At 38.9% G+C, this 14,398-nt stretch overlaps 1 protein-coding gene across 2 annotated transcripts in view; it reads right to left on the bottom strand.

Moving 5' to 3' along the window:
• The window catches only part of pik3r3b (phosphoinositide-3-kinase, regulatory subunit 3b (gamma)), a 214,830-nt gene that overhangs the window by 62,072 nt on the left and 138,360 nt on the right, over nucleotides 1-14,398 (bottom strand). The gene's annotated exons all lie outside the window — the stretch shown is intronic.

Raw genomic sequence — 14,398 nt, 5'->3', positions numbered from 1 at the left:
GCCTGAGGGGGTTGAATACTTATTCATGCAACATTTTCAGATGTTTGTTTTGCATTATAATTGTAGGTGGAGGTCCTATTTTGCATTCAAACAACTGGGAACACACTGAAGTTTAGCTGCCCTGTTTTTTATGAACTGCTTTATCACTGCCTATATGCTGAGCTACTGTATCCATACATGTGTTGCTGGCTGTCTATATAGTAATGAAACAGAAGGAGAAGGGGGGAACCCATGCAGTGTGCATTCTGGTAGATTTTCTAATAACCGGTGGTAGCCTGCTGATTTTAGATGGGAGAAAGGCATTATGCACAGACCTGTTTAATGAAGAGAGACAACATATTGAGAATTTGCTTAGCTGTAATAAAGGTTCTGTATATACATCTATATACACACATACACACACACACTACACACATAGTAGCAAGCTTGAAATCTGTCACACCAATCTTACAAACAAGGTAACAGTTATTACCTACTGATCACCTAACCAACATCACTGTAGTAGGAAGTGAAAGGATGTGAAAAAAATAAATAAAAAAAAAACACCTTCAGCTTGCGGCTACGCTTATATAACTCGGCTGAGAGGAGGAAAAAGTGAGCGGGACTTTGCTGGAAGTTAGCTCTGTCTGTCTCAGACAGAGAAAGTGGAGCAGAGGGATGGCGTGAGAATCTGAGGAGGACTGCAGCTCTATTCTAAAGCCTCTCACACACACTCTCTTTTTCTGTTCCTCAGGGTCAGGATCATCTAAATCACCTCGCTTATTTTACTGAAGGAGCCTGACTTAGTCATTAAAACCTTAGGGCTGTTTTACTTGAATATTAACCCCTTCAGAGACTCTTTTTGGCATCACTTTGGTGCAGCACGTAGCGTTGCTGGCTCACAGCTCCATGGGTTCCCAGCTCAATCCTGAGCTCCAGTTACCATCTGTGTGGAGTTTCGTATGTTCCCCCAGTATCCACGTGATTTCATCTGGTTTCTTTAATCCTCATGAAAACATGCCTGTAGGTGGATTGGTTACACTAAAGATGTGAATGTGATGGACTGGCCTCCTGTCCAGAGTGTATTCCTGGATAGGGAATCACCAAGACCTTGACCAGCATAAAGCACTTACTTAATATAAACTAATGTATGATCTTTTATTGTTTATTTATTTATTTATTTATTTATTAAAATAAAAATAGAATTATTGTTTGAAAACACTAATTTCCTGTATAAAATGTATTAAAATGTACAGGAAAAACCAAAGGTCCTGATTCTTTTCTCTTTCTTGGCAGTCATGTTTTCCATGTGAGGGTGAAACCAGTAGTCTCCAAAAACCTATCAGTGGACTTTCCCATAGTTTATGCATTTGAAGGAATCATGTGGTATTCATTTCATTGGAGGCAGATTCAAAACAGGCTAATGAAACTTTAAGAGTAGCCCTCTCTCTTTCAAAATAAGCTCCTGTTTAAAGACCATAGCCTTCAGGACAGCTGTTCACTCCAAACCCACATCAGCAGATCATAATCCTATATATATCATTGTTTAATTCCAAGCCTGTTGTTAAACAGCTCTGACCTAGCAGTTATTCTTGCTGAAACCTAATGGCTATTAAAAACTAGATTTATAGCTCCAGGACTTGCGGAGAATCCCATTATAATTTAAGGAAATGTAATAAAATACATCAGGCCACAGCTATGAAACCACAGTGGAGGAATGCTTCACGACAGTGTACCTACTGCTGCTCATGGTTTGTGAACGCAGCATTGCAGAGTGACTAAGGAACACACTGTGGTTTGCTACTGACTTTTACAATGTGTCTTTCTGAGAGTAGTCTATGTGCAGATACGTGCCTGGGTGTGCATTCAGCCCCTTAACTGTTCAGCTGATGCCTATAATGAGATGATACCTCTTAAAGAATAAGCTAGTCATACGTTAAACATGTTAAAGCAGTCACTGGCAATTCAATTTGACATTTGTTTCACTTTAAAGTGTCCACGAGTAGAGTAGAGCTGCAACAACTAATATAATCATAATAATCAATTATGAAAATCGTTGTCAACGAATCTCATTATCGATTAGTTGGTCTGAGCACGACACGGGACACGTTTACTCATTACGTTATCTCTGCTCTATATACTAAATTTGTGTCGCAAATGATGTACTATATACTTACACTATGCACTGTGTATTTTACAGACTAATTTGTATGAATTTTAGAAGGGTAATATCGTCTCAAATGCAGAATTAGCAAGTTTTTTTTTTACTAACCGGAAGTATAAGCCGCTTCCCAGCTGATGGCACATGACGTCAAACGCTGGTAATGCGACGCCGCTAGCTTTAGCAGACACCCAGAGTCAACGCCAATGAATTTCTCCAGTTTACTGTTTATGTCAACGTTAGTGTTGATGCCCAACATGACCTCAGTCACCATCAGACTGGAGGCGTAATCGTGAAGTGACAGCGGAAAAAACGGCGCGCCTCAAGTCCTCGAAGGCAGGGGTGCATTTTATATTAAACGCCACGAAGAAAACTGTAACCTGCAAACTTTACAAAGCAGAGTTTGTGTAGCCCGAAAGCACGGCAGTGATGAACGGTACGGTACGATAAACGCAAACACAAGTAAAACAATATGCCTAAAGGCAGCGAGTAACACAAACCATAAGTTGCAGTGAAAGTGAGATTGTATTATTAATTATCCATTTAATTCATTACCAGTGATTTTTTGTGCATCTTTAAAAAAAATATAAGTATAATCTATTTTTAAAAAAAATAAGTATTCCACTTTATTACACATAACTTTATTTATGGACTTTAATGTTGTGAATTCTTTATATTTCCGGATTTCTTGAGTTAATACTGATGTCTGGTGAAAATTTTATGTGAATAGCCTCATTGGAAATATATTTACTGAAATAAACGGTGACGCGTCCAATACTTATTTCCCCTGCTGTACGTCAACATACAGAATCAAATAACAGCTCTCATGCACAGTAGGGCTGCAACTAATGATTATTTTCATAATAACAATAAAATAATAATAAAATAATCTTAAGCTGCAGCCCTACAGTACATGAGAACTGTTATTTGATTCTGTATGTTGACGTATTTCCTTTGAGACAGTAAGTCAGGGAGGGAGCGTGATTTCCACAACAGCCAATAACGTTCAAGGTATACCAGGCCTCCCACCGAAACTCAACAGTGGCTTAGCAAACCAGTTAAATAAGAGGCCAAAGTATAAATATAGCTTGTTTTCAGCTGAGTCTGATTTCTCAGTACTGATCTGTCCACTTCAGTATCCTAGAGCATAGACTTCCTGACTTTGGATTGCATACAGTAGACTAGTTCAGTGGTTTTCAAAGTGGGGGCCGCCAGGGGGCGCCCGGGGGGCCTCAACAATTTGGTGTGAAAAATAAATTCTCACTCTCAGACAACCACACACACACACACACACACAATCAATTCCTAATGTACTGTAAAGATGTAAGATGTAATTATTAATAATAAAAAAGGGGGATATCTTCAGAAGTCTGTGTTTTTAATGTGTTTTAAAGACATCTTGCAAAAGGGGGGCCTCGGTCAAATGTTAATGCCATTTGGGGGTGCCTTGCCCTGGAAAAGTTTGGGAACCTCTGGACTAGTTGACTAATTCATTCACTAGTCACAGCTGTGCAGATGTTGACTAGTTGAGGCAGTGGAAATAACAGTGAGACATACGGTAAAGAAAGCAGGCTAAATGTATTCAATATTTCAGATTAGATGAAGCCGATTCTTCAGTCAATCGCACAAGACTATGCTGGGACTTCTTTTGCTTTAATGCACTGTTAACACTTTGCATGAAGTGTTGGCGTATGCTCAGGACTGCTTTTAATCCCATTCCCAACAGCTCCTAAAGGAATTCCTTTATTATTTTTGCTGTCCTAAAATCTAAATAAAATCCTTGGACTGTGGCAAAAAAAGTGTTAGCTGTATTAAAAAGAACTTTCGGAGCGACGGGTTGCACATCAGAATCCAATCCCATTCAGCTCATTTAGAGTTAGGCTAGCAGCACATGTCAGCTCCAGGAAACTGACACACACTTCTCAAACGCAACTGAGCCTGGAGTTGAAAAAACGTCTTATATTTCAGCTTAGCTACCAGCTTGTCCAAACGATTGCATTTTAAAAATCGGTGCATACTTTACTTAAGCAATATCGCACGAGTAAGAGTGTGGTTATACTGAATATCGGCATGGCTGTGAAGTCCACGGAGCAAGTGCTGTACGTAAGTACATCCATGCTGATATTCAATATAACCTCATGACTGCAAGTGCAATATTGCTTTTATGCAACAGTTCTATAAACAAAAATGAACATCCAGTGAGTGACAGTTCGGACACAAGAAGTGGAATTTTACTTGGTGAACACAGAAGAGTTGACTGATACACACAGTGAAACGTCCCAGTGCGGTTAAAAGAAGTATAAGCACTCTTGGAACACCCTCGACCAATCAAATTCGTGGACCGGAACTAACCGTTGTATAAGTGTATGATACACGTATTATTATTTTGCACATTTACTGCACATAGATTTATTTACTTTCGTTGTTAACAGTTTTGCCAAAAAAAGCAATGATGCTGGAATTGAAAGTTGTAGCCTGTGTGTGGTTGTTAACTGACGTGAGGCTTGATGCATTCTTTGCTGAACAAATAAAAGCGGCTAAAAATAGCAATGTCTTGAAAAAGTTTTTGATTTAACTATGGAAAAGATGACTAGTTGACAAGTTGGATTTTTTTTTGGAATTACTGTTTGACTAATAACATTTAGTTGTCCTGCAACCCCTATTCCAGACACTGGACTGGTACCGGGTCAGGGCTCATTTCTTACTGGCCCACGGCAGTTTCTCCCCTCAGTGGCAGTGAGCGAATTAGGCTACCCATGGGGGAGAGGGAAAAACTGCCATTTAATATGAGGCAGTAAAATAAAAATGTATCAAGAAACAAGCTTTTTGGACAACACACACACACACACACAGACACACATATCCAAATCCTTGCTCGCTCACTGTTTCATACACACACATTAGCTGTATATTAAACTGTGCTGCAGCGCATAGACCATCACGGTTAGTGCAGCCCACAGCGGTCGTAAATGTTTGAGCCAAGATCAAGATTTTGAAGGGGTAATAAGCACAGGCACACACATACAGTAAAAAAGTCCATTCACTGTAAATAACATGCAGGGAGATACACAACCACAACTACACAAACAACTTGTTTTTGATGCTAACGACAGTAGATTCTTCTGTAAGGCGATTTGTCCCGCGCAGTTTACAGTTTACACGAGCGGGACAAATGTGTTCTAGAGAGCATTTGATTGGACGATTTGGATGAGTACAGGATGAATCATCAAACAAGTCACAGATTTCAATACACTGTAACATTAAAATAAAAAAATATCTACAAAACACATTTTGCCATTTAAAATAAAATAAAATAAAACAAATGAATAAATAAATAAATAAATATACTGGTGTATCAAGAGACTTTGAAACAGCTTTTTTGATTTCATTTTTAGCGATCTTGGTCCTTTTGTAATATGAAAGGTGTTAGAACACTTGGTAATTGGACGAACATTAGATCATGTGATTTATTATCTAATCTCATTAAAATACAGTGGACTTCCTTTGTCTTTAAACTGAACTTTAATGTTAATGACCTGGGACACACACACACACACACACACACACACACACACACACACGAGAATTTCGAGCTGGAGCGGTGGTCACAATAATTAACTTCATAATCAGCCTCCCTTCTCTGCTATCTTTCAGTAATTACTTTGCGCTAATCAGGATTTATAGTGATTAATTGGTGCACAGTGCCATATTGATATATGATTAATGTGAATAAACAACCTAATGAGCTACATCTTTATAAAAAAAAAAAAATACTCTGCTAATTGAACCTTTTATCTGCTAGCTCCTGGTCCATATTTTGGATCGGGTTTGTGTGATATTGGCCATCAAAGGAAGCAGCGAACAAGGTATAACATCTCTTGTCCTCATTTGACTATCGACATTGTGGAACACCTATTGAGCAGATTACATTGTTTTACGAGTTCTCACAGAATGATAACTGGTTTCTGCCAAACCTGCTAATGAATTTGAATTTTCTTCAACTTTATTAGCGTTGGCTGTAATATTGTGGTTAACTTAATGTACACTGCTGTGAAAAAAGTATTTGCCCCATCCTGATCTTACACAAAAACGAAATACAATGCAATACAACATAACACAAAGGCAACCTGAGTAAACACACAATACAGTTTTAATTTTTTTTAGTGAAGCAAAAAAAGTTATCCAACACCTATCACCAATGTGAAAAACTAATTGCCCCCTTAAACTTAAAATCTGGTTGTGCCACATTTAGCCGCAATAACTGCAACCAAACGCGTCCGATAACTAGAGATCAGTCTTTCACTTACTTCTAGTACTAGGATTTACTCCTATGCTTTGGATCATTGTCTTGCTGCGTAATCCAGTTGCACTTGAGTTTCAACTTACGGACTGAAGACCGGACATTCTCCTTTAGGATTTTCCGGTAGAGAGCAGAATTCATGTTTCCCTCAATTATTACAAGTTGCCCAGACCCTGAAGCAGCAAAGCATCCCCACACCATCACATTTCCACCACCATGCTTGAGTGTAGGTAGGATGTTCTTTTTGTGGAATTCTGTGTTTGGTTTATATGTAACGGGACTCCTGTCTTCTAAACAGTTCCACTTTCGATTCATCAGTCCATAAAACATTCTCCCAAAAGGTTTGAGGATCATCAAGGTGTGTTTCGGCAAAATTTAGACGAGCCTTAATGTTCTTCTGGGTTAGCAGTGGTTTTCACCTCACCACTCTTCCATGGATGCCATTTTTGCCCAGTGTCTTTCTGGAGTCATGAACAGTGACCTTTATCGATGCAAGAGAGGCCTGTAGGTCCTTTGATGTTGTCCTTGGCTCTTTTGTAACTTGCTGGATGAGTCGTTGTGTGCTCTTGGGGGTATTCTAGAAGATTGGCTGCTTCTGGGAAGGTTCACTACTGTGCCGAGTTTTTCCTTTTGGAGAAAATGAGGTCCTTTGGAGTCCCAGAGCCTGTGGTCCTTTGGAGTCCCAGAGCCTTTGAATTAGCTTTATAACCCTTCTCAGAATGATGTATTTCAATCACCTTCTTCCTCATCGTTTCTGCAATTTCTTTCAACTTTTGGCATAGTGTGTTAGTGAGTAAGACCTTTTAACCAGCTTCATGCTGTTGAAAAAGTTCTATTTAAGTGTTGATTTGATTGAACAAGGTTTGCAGTAATCAGGCCTGGTTGCATCTAGTCCAGTTGAACCCCATTATCAATGCAGTTTCATAGATTTGGGGAATTAATAACTACAGGGGGCAAATACATTTTGACACAGGCCCACCCAGTTGGTATTGGATAACATTTTTGCTTCAATAAATAACATTATCGTTTAAAAACTGTATTTCGTGTTTACTCAGGTTTCCTTTGTTTAATCTTAGATTTGGTTTTCATTTCTGAAACAATTTAGTATGGGATATACACAAAAATAGAAAAACAGATTTTTTTCTTTACCAACCCATTAGAACTCTTTTCTTGTTTTCTATTGGCTCACAAGACCAAGGAGCATGAAATCACAGGTCAAAGTTCAACCAGATCAAACAGGTATGGGGCAAAAGTAACAGCTTGGGAAATAAATGCGTTGTTTTACATCTTACGTCTTTTCCCTTTCAGTGAACTGGCTTTTCTGCTCGGTAAGTTTGATTCGTGTTTGGTTTGATCACTGCTTTTGTTTGATCTGAAAAACCCAAAAAGTATAGTTTTCAGGTGTCTCTGGTATCGCAGTTGCAAGTGGTCCCTCAATCTCTCATTCACTTGCGGTAACTATGCGGTAGATCCGGAGCGTATCCAGTCAACACTGGGTGTAAGGTAGGAATACACCCTAGATGGGATGCTAGTCCATCAGAGGGCATCACGCACACACACATTTATAGCTACAGACAATTGATCATATTCAATTCAAGCATGTTTTGGTAGATGGGAGGAAACTGGAGAACCCAGAGAAAACTCATGCAGACATGAAGAACATGAGAAACTCCATACAGTCAGAAACCAAAGCTCAGCAGTGAACCAGAGACCTTGGAGCTGTGAAGTGGCATCGCTATCCACTGCACCACTGTGCCGTCCAAGGAAGGAATCCAAAATATGCTACGGCTAAACCATAGATGTTGGCACCTCTTTATTAACGTGTCTGAATCAGAGGCAGTGCGAAAGCAAGGGTCAATGTTAATTGCAAGACAGTGGAACTATACAATAGGCCTCTCCAGGCTGCTTATAGTAAAGATTATGGGTGTAACCAAATACGAATATATTATTCAGAATGAACAGATAATGTGTTATGAAGATACGAATACTAGTACACACTAGGTTTTTATTTTTTATTTTTTAGAAAGAATGACCGAAAAGTTGACAAGGAATCTGGCTGAAACTAGAAGTACGCATCTGTGGGGAAAAAAGTTACACGAGTGAGAGATATGTACTTTCATGCAGGCATGAGTGACCAAATTGTCCAATTATTTATTACATACTAATGCTGGCATTTCTACCTCTTTTTTTTAAATTTTTTTTAAAAAAAGGTCTTCGAGGACATAGCGGCCATGCTTACTTTGGGTTTAAATCCAGATTCAGATCGGAATCTTTGGAGCACTAATGAGATATAGATACAGGTCCTGACACTGCGTTATAACAGCGCCCGTGTGACATCATGTTGGACACCAAACATGGCTACTGTACTTTCCAAGCTGTTGTTAAAGCTGTGGAATAATGACTGCATGTCATTATGCAAATCTGTACCGACATCAGATCGACATTGCTTCCAGATCACACGTACAAAGTGGACCACTTGTGTCAGACTGAACATATTAAAACATTCCTATTTTGCTTTAAGATCACGAGTTCAGAGTGGATCAGTCTGGCTGATTGGATTCTGGATTGCAGAAACTGGACCAGGAGGTTAAAATGTCTAAAAGACAGACAAAATTTTTGTTACTAAAATAATGCAACTCTTGAGAAAGGTTTCTATGAAAACCTATAGTTATTCTTATGACAATGATTAGCATAGTTAGTTTGAAAAAAACAAGACAAAACAAAACAAAATCCAATGATACAAATGGAATTCCTTATTCTACCAAAATGAAGAACCTCATAGCAACCAAGTAACATTATACTGTGAGAAATAAAGACAAACCTAGGGTGAGACCAAACAAACCAATTTAGGAAATGTGCCACAACCATTTAACCAACAAAACCACATTCCATCAACAAACAGCTGTGTTGACTTGACGACCTTCGAAGAAAATGACTATGACCTGCTGTCTCTAGGGACAAGCAAGGATAAATAAAGCCTCAGTTTGAAACTAAGGCACTGGGCCATCTTTAATAGTATTACTGCACTAGTCTCTGTGCGGTAGGGCTTTCAGGGAAAGCAGTTTATGCTCCCGCGTCACACAAGACGTAAAAGACATCCCAGGAATGAGCCGGTGATTTCTCCTAACACTACAAAGCTGAGCAGAGCCTCTACAATATACTTACTGATAGACATTCAAGACAAGTATTGAAAATACTTAGCACTAGAAACTGGCAATTAAAAGAATGGTAAGTTTTATTTTCTTGTCACTTGCTCTCAAGTTCACAGTGTGAAACAACATTCAGGACACATCAACTCACTCTAGTTCAATGCTTTCTTCAAGCAATTAATGCCATGCATAGTCTTCTACACACAATAGGCATGAAGTCTGCACAAAGAAGCAATTTCAATAATTTCCAAACACTTTGTCTTTTTTCAAAATCAATGTCTAAATTTGAGAACTCAGAGATGATATATAAAATCGTTAGATCATTTCTTTAAAACCCTTACTTTTTTATTGACATATTCTTGGACTTCGCCGACTTGACACTTCATTGTTTAAAAATTGTCTATCTGAGAATCAACTAATGAAGCCCAGCATTAAATTCAGATCCTGATCAAATAATGCAAACTTCACACATGTGGCACATTTTGGAAATAATGGCTCCTTATATTTGTACTCATTATATGATATTCAGTTTAAAATTCTATACTTCTGCACTACTTCTATGTGTATCCATAGTGCATATCCATAGTATTTTATATTCTCAGGAAAGAAAAATTTCAGGACACATTTCCCTCGCTGATTCACTCAAACAGCCTTGAGCTCTTAGATCTATCAGGAATGCTCTAACACACCGCGTATGAATTTACACTACAGTGTGTCGTCCCACTAGAAGTGTAACAAAACAACAGTGTATTCAGATTTAAAATCAACGTGGGTGTGCTCTAAACTGGAATTTTTTTTTTCATGTTTCTTTCTTTTTTTTTTTAAAGAGGTAGAAATAGCAGCACTATCTGCATGGTGTGTGTGAATTCTGACTCTGACAGTTCCTCAACCTCAGCTACATCACTCCAGTTCATAATCAGTTGCGTCTAAAGATGTGTAAAAGACACGTGGATGAACGTGGTCTTTGTCCCATAAACTTCATATCTGACTCACACCTGCATTAAAGCAAAAAACCTCCCACTCATGACTGTCCTGCAGGATCCCAATCACAGTCTCAACCAGATGCCCTTTGAACATTTCTGGCAATCTTTTTAAAAAAACAAAACGAAACAAAAAGAAAAATCCACAAATAGTGCTCTGCCGATTATTTGTTCATTATGAATAATGTATTTATGTATATTTGGTTACATGCTGGGGGCACAGTGGCTTAGTGGTTAACACACTTGCCTTGCACCTCTGGGGTTGGGTGTTCTCGCTGTGCTTCGGGGGTTTTCGTACAGGGACTCTGGTTTCTTGTCCAAAGACATGCATTTTAGGCTGATTGGCTTTTCCAAACTGTCCATAATGTTTGTGAGTGTGTATGCCATTGTGCCCTACCCAGTCCAAGGTGTTCCCTGCCTTGTGCCCCAAGTTCCCTAGGATAGACGCCATGCTCCCCTGCGACCCTGTGTAGAATACGTGTTATAGAAAATGGATGGATGGTTACATCCTTACATCCCATGTTCAGAGGACTCTCTTTTTTCCCTTTTGTTTTGAGTCTTGCAAATTGATTTGCCCTGCAATCAAACATGATGCTCAAATTGGTAACTCCACTTGGATGGCTCATTCTGATTATATAGATTGATATTTGGGTCAAACTGGGACATTGCACTTTAGTACTGTAGTGATGAAGGTTTTGTACCCCAGTCACCTCTATCAGCAACACCCATGCAATAATCAGGCAAATATGGCATGTAAAGCAAACAATGTCAAAATCTGTCCTTGCAGTCAAAACAAGGCTTCTGACCCTGACCTGATCCTCAAGCTGAGCTTCACCTTGGCTTTACAGGATCCAGAAGGCAGCACTGATAGGATTGAGTGGAAGCCTCTTCCAATTTCTATGTAATGAAACCAAACGCTTTAGTCATGGAGAATCCCTTTAGGCAACCATGCAAAATGCCCCTGGAATAGGCAATCAGATTAAAGTCCTAAAGCAGGACTAAGACCAGGCATCACACAGCCCCACCTTTGCCTTGCTAATTCAATTAAACTGCCTTGAGCTCTTCCAGGGGTCAGGTCTTTCTAACACATTGTGGGTGAATTTATATTACACTGTGTCATGCCACATTCAGAGGACTCCCTTTGTGTCCTTTGTTCTGAGTCTCACCAATCGATTTTGCTTTCCAACCTCTTTAATATATCCCTGCTCTTTAAAAGCGGATTCAAGAAAAAAAAAACACCACCCCTGGGATTCCTGATTCCTAGGATATTTCATAGTGTTTGGTCAAATTTGTACTATTTTTATTTAAAATTAAGAAAAAACAAACAAACAAACAAACAAACAAAAAAACGATTTTCTCATCATTTGTGTAACTTAAATAAGACACCATGATTCAGGGAGAATTTTGCTTCATCTCAGTTTGTGATGTAATGAAATGAACCAATCATATCCAATATGCAAATTAAATTGTTACACTATTAAAGGACCACACAGCTGGGCAGGCACAGCTAGACAACTTAGCTAAAGTTAGTGCTGAACAAAATCAACGATTACAGGTTTCACTACTGTTAAATTAATAGCAGAGAATATGACGAGGCAAATCAAGACTCTGACCCTTAACTTCAACTCATGTCTATCTGTGACCATTAACAGTTAACATCTAGATATTTGGGATGATAGCAAGTCACTGGGGTGTTCCCAATTTGCATATCATGCATATTTGTAATTTGGGGTATTTTAATTAGGGTGAAGGTGTAGAGATGTTCCTTTCATTAATTAAAAAAAAAAAAACAATTCATTATCCTACACGTCATTTTAATGGCGTAGAATCAGCACATTAAGCCAAGTGGAACTTGTGGCATATTCAGGACAGGCTACAAATTTTTGCTGCTTTGTCTCTGTACTCTACCACATTGGATTTGGATTTGAAGTGACAATGACTACGGGGTAAAACACTGAATATAGACTTTAATTTGCTGGTATGTATATCTATCTTGGGGGAATCATATGGGAATACACGAGCCACTGGAATGTAATGGCACTGTAGCTTCAATGGGAGGAGCCATGTAACCCTGTATACTGAGCTGATGTTTAGGAAGTCTGAGGACACAAAGAGAGACACTGAGTTCAAGGCCATGACTGACTAAAGATTTGCATGTGTAAAAACAGGTGCAAACTTGCTAACACCCACAAAGCTGATTTACTAACAGGGTCTATGGAGTATTGGGTCTTTCACCTGGACAAAACAGTGTGTCTTGTTTGTTTTTCGTGTTTTGCCTAATGAATATGCAACTTGGGGTGCTTCTACCTGAAGGTTCGAAATACTGGGCTGTGTTTATGCAAACAGATTCATTTTGCATCCGCAATGTGATTTACTAAGCCTGAAAGTCCCTTCGGGAACAGCATTTGCATGTGCAAATTAATATGTCCGAAGAGCATGTATTAAATTTGTGGAAGCTTGTTTCTGCTGCAAGACAAAATTATACATTTTAGCTACTAATGAGAATAATTAACTGAATTATGTGACAGTAATACAATCAGAAGTTTTTAAAAGGTCATAAGATATTCACATCTTATTATAATACATGCTCATGTATACACATTTATTCATCAAATATTCTGAACAGTTTTTCCAACACATTTCATTGCCTTTAGTTTGTATTACACTTCATGTTACGTTTTACTCTTCCTGGACTAAACTAACTGAGGCTACAAGGAACATATATAATGCATTCAAAAATCTCATTTACATATTGTTGCCTCCCCCCATTTGACGTTTTACGTATTTCACACAATTATTTTTTGTAAATCACCTGCAACACAGTCACTATTCACTGGATTTATCCCCTTGCACATGCAAATTAGGGTCTCTGTGTTTTATAGCATCAACAGTACTTAAAGGAAATAAAATCAATCAAATCAATAAATGGCAAAGAAGCAAAAAGAGAAATTACTGCCCTGACTCTTCCAACTTGGAAGCTGCCAACAATATGTGCTGCAGTTACAAGCTGCATGTGCAACAGTGGATAATGGAACACTTTAAACATGCACTGCTCACGCCATGCATTAAGTGGGATTTGGAGAGATAAAGTGTGCATGTATCACGTTGCATATGAGTGGCAATAACTGGTAAGTCTATCAGACCTCACTGTGTGCTATACTTAAACAGCCTCCAGCCCACACCACATTACAGGAGGCTTTTTCTCAAGGTACCATACTGTACTTATATAATCTTTCACACCCCCATGCAAACAATTTTTGTCTGCTGATCATTTTATAGGAGAGTTGTAGGGACTGATGAAAATATCCACATCGTGTATACTTCATTCCACAGCAAAGCCCAAACGCTGAGTTCATAAGCAGATGTTCAAAAAAAAAAAAACATTTCAAATTTCAAAGACCATGTACACACTCAGCCATCACAATAAAAACCACTGTCAGGTGATGTGAATAACATTCACATATGGGATATATTAGGCAGCAAGTGAACAGTCAGTTCTAGAAGTTGTGTTGGAAGCAGGAAAAATAGGCAAGCGTAAGGATCTGAGCGACTTTGACAAGGGCAAAATTGTGATGGCTAGACGACTGGGTCAGAGCATTTCCAAAACGGCAGGTCTTGCGGGGTGTTCCAGGCATACAGTGGTTAGTACCTACCAAAAGTGATCCAAGGAAGGACAACTGGTGAACATGGCTCAGTGCTGGACGAGCACAGAACAGCTAATATAGCGCACATTTCTGGAAAAGTTAATGTTGGCTATGATAGAAAGGTGTCAGAACACATAGTGTATCTCAGCTTACTGCATTTGGGGCTGCATAGCTGCAGACCAGTC

Source organism: Ictalurus furcatus, chromosome 11, assembly GCF_023375685.1.
Source record: "Ictalurus furcatus strain D&B chromosome 11, Billie_1.0, whole genome shotgun sequence".
NCBI lineage: Eukaryota > Metazoa > Chordata > Actinopteri > Siluriformes > Ictaluridae > Ictalurus > Ictalurus furcatus.
The sequence above is the reverse complement of the archived record's forward strand: the minus strand, read 5'-3'. Positions and strand labels throughout refer to the sequence as shown.